This window comes from Trichomycterus rosablanca, chromosome 14 (genome assembly GCF_030014385.1).
Source record: "Trichomycterus rosablanca isolate fTriRos1 chromosome 14, fTriRos1.hap1, whole genome shotgun sequence".
In the NCBI taxonomy this organism is placed as follows: Eukaryota; Metazoa; Chordata; class Actinopteri; order Siluriformes; family Trichomycteridae; genus Trichomycterus; species Trichomycterus rosablanca.
Genome location: NC_086001.1, coordinates 29283475 through 29288517, shown reverse-complemented (window position 1 = coordinate 29288517; position 5043 = coordinate 29283475). Strand labels below are relative to the sequence as shown.

The 5043-nt window shown below is 37.8% G+C and overlaps 3 non-coding genes across 3 annotated transcripts; 2 read left to right on the top strand and 1 right to left on the bottom strand.

The window, feature by feature from the left end:
- Positions 1-483: 483 nt before the first annotated feature.
- LOC134327190 (U7 small nuclear RNA) lies at positions 484-542 on the top strand. The gene has a single exon (XR_010014697.1). It is a non-coding gene; the product is annotated as a U7 small nuclear RNA (small nuclear RNA).
- A 417-nt stretch (positions 543-959) lies between these two features.
- LOC134327198 (U7 small nuclear RNA) lies at positions 960-1018 on the top strand. Its single transcript, XR_010014704.1, has one exon. It is a non-coding gene; the product is annotated as a U7 small nuclear RNA (small nuclear RNA).
- A 2794-nt stretch (positions 1019-3812) lies between these two features.
- On the bottom strand, positions 3813-3884 carry trnat-cgu (transfer RNA threonine (anticodon CGU)). Its single transcript has one exon. It is a non-coding gene; the product is annotated as a tRNA-Thr (tRNA).
- Positions 3885-5043: the final 1159 nt, after the last annotated feature.

Below are 5043 nucleotides of genomic sequence, written 5' to 3'. Positions count from 1 at the left end.
TGAAAGTTGAGTTCTTGTTGAGAGCATTAAAGAGTTAAGAATTACCGGTACGTTTGTAAGGGATATGTTCAATCTGATGCAAATAGAAACCATAGCCTTGAACTTTTATTTAAGTTTTCATTTTTCAGGTACTCAAGTATAAGGAAACTAGTTTGTGTGATGTATCTTCTATTGTATTTGTGGTATAACACAATATTACGGAGTCCTTCAACAAACAATCCAAATTGTATTATTCCTTACTCTTAACACTAAAGTAAACGTTTAAGAGATATCTGTTAATTTCCTATATTATCCAGCACCTTTCTTCAACGAACAAGAGACTGTAAATAAGGCTTATACTTCTTTATCCTCCAAATTATTCAGCAATTAAAAAACAATTTGCATAGACCACGCCCATAACTTCATTCAGCTTTTCCACATGTTCACCATCTGTGAGAAAACCTTGCAAAACAATCCCTACTTTAACAGTTCTATCACACAGGTAGGAAATTTGTCTCTTTTAGTATTTGTCTAGAAGGGTCCTGAAGTTATTAGGACCCCACCATTACCTGTATAAAGAAAGACTATTCATTCTTTAAATAAGATTTTTTAATATTTAGTCATACTATTTAAACTCTCACTGTCCAGAAACCCATATATCCTATTGTTTGGCCCAATGGTTAAAGAGTCCTTTAGCAAGATAATCTGGCCAAACAAGCCACATTTTATTTAACCCTTTCTCTTAACACTAAAGTAAACTTTTAAGAAATATCTGATAGTGTCCTATGTTATCCAGCACCTTTCTTCAACAAATAAGAGACTGTAAATAAGGCTAATGCTTCTTCATGGTCCAAATTATTCAGCAAATAAACAATTTGCATAAGCCACACCCACAACTTCATTCAGCTGTTCCACATGTTCACCATCTGTGAGAAAACCTTGCAGAACAATCCCTACTTTAACAGTTCTACCACACAACTAGGAAATTTGTCTCTTTTAGTATTTGTCTAGAAGGGTTCTAAAGTTATTAGGACCCCACCATTACCTGTATAAAGAAAGACTCAATAAAATTTTGTCATAAGGGCTTTTAAACCTTTGGTCTAAGAATCATGTTTATAAGGGATATGCTCAATCTGGTGTAAATAGAATCCATAGCCTGGAACTTTCATTTAAGTTTTCATTTATAAGGAAGCTAGTTTGTTCAACACATCTTCAATTGTATTTATGGTACAGCACAATATTACAGAGTCCTTCAACAAACAATCCAAATTGTATTATTCCTTACTCTTAACACTAAAGTAAACGTAGAATGACTATAGTTACGCTTTTTTGCGCAAGGGACTCTAGCCTCTCGATCCCCCGCTCCCCTGTTGTGAGCCACTTAGTACCCATTATCATGGTAATGACCCACAGCCACAGTCTACACACAAACACCTCACACACATCATCCCCCTCTGCCCTAATTTTACAGACAGGCCTGAGTTACAGGTCTGTGAGAGCCAGAGATCTTGCTTGTTTGTGGGTGACCAAATACTTATTTTCCACCATAATTTACAAATAAATTCTTTAAAATTTCCTACAATGTGATTTTCTTTTTTTTTTTTTTTTCATTTTGTCTCTCATAGTTGAAGTGTACCTATGATGAAAATTACAAACCTCTCTCATCTTTCTAAGTAGGAGAACTTGCACAATCAGTGGCTGACTAAATACTTTTTGACCCCACTGTATATGGCCAAGGGGATACCAGGGACATCATGTGCAGCGTAGATATTTATTTATATGCACACCTTTATGGCTCAAACAATGTGCGCATTGCTTTTCTGTTTAATACATGGTACTGGAATGCAACATACGGCAATTGATTTCACAACATACAGAGGTAGAAGTTCCTGCTGGTAATGTCCTGCTAACAGATAACAGACTGATATATCAGATGTCTTGTAATGCTGATGTATTCGCAAATCAGAGCCGTTTTGAGCTTATATTAGGTGGCATACAAACGTGTAAACAGGTATGGCACTTCTGTGCAATACATATGCAGCAGGCCTAATTGTTAAAAAAATAAATTTTTGGACTAAACTCATTAAAGATTTGTAATATTTAAATCTGTGAATAAAATGCATGAGTGCAAAAAGGTGATAATGCCAACTGGTCTGGTTTACCATTGATGCAGGGGCACATATTGGGACTTTAGAGACAATAGAGTGCAGAAATATAGGGTGTGTGCTGTGTGTGACTGTTAAGCTGCTAACATTTGGTATCAAGCAAGAACAGAGAAAAATTCTACTTAGAAAAAATGCACTAATTAGTGTCCTTGGTTTCTCAATTTCATATAATTAATAAAGAAATTTTGTAGTTAGTCTGAGATCTCTAACAAGTGTGACAGGAAATTTTATACTTTAATAGTTATTTGCATTAAACTCATAAGTTATTTGCTTTTTTAGTTTATTGCTTTCTTAGATCAATAGACCACTGAAGTCGTGCGTCATTCTGTAGTCCTCGTTATGCCCATATTTGGAGACCTGGGTCTAAGCGCGATTTCCAGTGGGAAAAAAGGTAACTCACAGGTTTGCTGTGATAAACGTTGGGGGTGGGTTGAATAGTGTGTTATCTGCTAGCATTTGCATGACAAAAGAGGACTGATAGCACTCTAATGGTTGTGTAGAAGGAGGGGTTTGTCCTCAGAATCTCAGATTTTCAGTCAAGCTAGTGTTAAAGACATGCATGTTCCTCAGCACCATGAATATTTCCTCTGTTAGTGTAATACAGAAGTTATCTGAGGAAATATTTTTTATGAGTTTTTAAAAATGATGGGACACATCATGTCTGCACTGAATTAATTACAAACTAATGTAGTGAAACGTTTTATTTGTGGTTCGAATGTAATCGGTAGCTAGATATCTGAACAATGTTAATGCTAATAATAATAATAATAAAAACAATGGTGCTGTGGCTTTACTTTGTTAATCATTCCTAACTTACATCAGTGTGTTAGACGGGGAGATTCTGAAATGACGATTATTCTGTATCTTTGAGTGAACGATGCGCTTTTACAAAACGTTTGCATCTGCGCATTAATGTGTTTAACCGCTGATGTAATTTACAAGCGCAGATTCACCAAACCTGCTGCGGTCTGTCACACATCTCACATTGTTTAGCTAAAAAATGTCGTTTCATTCTGTAGTAACGAGTAACGAATTCGCATACAGCAAATGTATCGGAGTAAAAGTACCCAATTTCTTTAGGAAATGTAGTGGAGTAAAAGTGAAAGTTGCCGAATTTTTTTATACTCCAGTGAAGTACACATACTCCAAAAAACTACTTAAGTACTGTAACGAAGTATTATTACTTCGTTACTATACACCACTGTAAACCTTCAACGGGTACGAGAGTCTTTGCAAAAAGAGAAGCAAAACCAGGAGCAGGAATCTCTAGCCTCTGTCAAGTGAGGGATTGCAGATTTAACAGCACACTTGCATAGTCTTCTGTGGTAGCGGTTAAGAACTGGCTCTCTGAACCGGTTGGCTCCAAAAGACATTAAACACTCAGTTAACAAGCTCCATCATGTCATGCAAGCCAATAGAAAGTCCAATCCAAAATTCATCTAACTCCTGTACCTTTGCTCAGTCAGCTGGGTGAAGTTTAAAATAAGCTTGTGATTGAGTCTGACTAAGTACCTGGATATTTCAAGGGATTGTGACACTCTGGAGCTCATACAGGCACGACATGCAGTACCTCTAAGCTGCCATCCCTATGTAGAGGAAATATGCTGGTGTGGAAGCACAGCATTAATGTGATAAATAAGACCTGCAAGGGAAAATAAGAAATTAGTTAGGCACGAACGGGGATTGAACCCGTGATCTTCGGTTTACGAGACCGACGCCTTACCACTTGGCCATCGCGCCTCTCTAGGTAGCTGGCAGAAAGTTGAAAAAACGTTTTTGTGCAAAAGTAACAACTGGAAGCTGAGCACATTCTTAAAGTTCAAGAGTAACAAGCAGAACGCCAGCTTGATCATGACCGTTCTTAAAGCCATAGCCTTTAGAAGCACACTTTTTTCTGCAAGCTTTTTTCTAGCAGAGTGAAACAACAAGCTACAGGAGATGCAAGAGATTGAACCCGGGGCCTCATACATGCAAAGCATGCACTCTACCACTGAGCTACATCCCCCGGAGCTGGCATTAATGTAACAGGTACAGGACTCTTTGCAAAAACAAAAAGAGACCCATGACCAGGTATCTTTAGCTTCTAGCAGGCAGGGGATTGAAAATTTAAAGGCACACTTGCAGAGTAATCTGTGGTAGTGTTAGGATGAATCTTTTTAGTTCACGAGGCCCTGAAGAAGCAGTCGGGAAGTCCAGAAAGTACTCTTTAAAACACTTTATTAAGTGTAAAAATGATCTGTGAATATATGCCAGAGCTAGGCCGATCGGCGCTCCTTTCTCCTGCAGTCTAGACACACAACCACCCAAGAAAGAGAGCCAGCTTCTCAACGCGCCTTTCTTTTTAAACTAGTCTAGGCTCCTCCTCCGCCGCTGCTGTTGGAGCCAATGAAATGTGCTAAAAAGCCCAGGGCTCCGCCTCCCCCCCTCGGTAGGAGTCAGGGAGGGATCCGGGTCACGGCGCCATTTTGAACAATAGGCCATGCGGCCTGGATGTAAAATTGCCGTAAAACTTCCCATATTGAAATTATGTTTAATAATGATGTTTAATAATGATGTTATGTTCCAAAAATCCTAACAAACCCCCCTTGAAAGCATCTTAATGCTTTCACATCAACTTTTAACTATAGGTTAGGTGTCTCTAGATTCCAGGAGATAGGATAGCCGTCAGCAACCCCCAATTTAACCCCTTCTGACTACATGGCCACTGGGCTGAATTTTTTACAATAAAAGTTATCTAAAAAATAAAAAGGCTACCAGTTAAACTAAAGGAACTGTACCTATCGCAACAGCTCCTAACCCTAAAACAAACAAACAAACAACAAATAATAAAAACAGGAAATCAAAATAAAGTAATTTAAAAAATAGGAAATCAAAAAGAGAAGAAAAAAAATAAAAACAA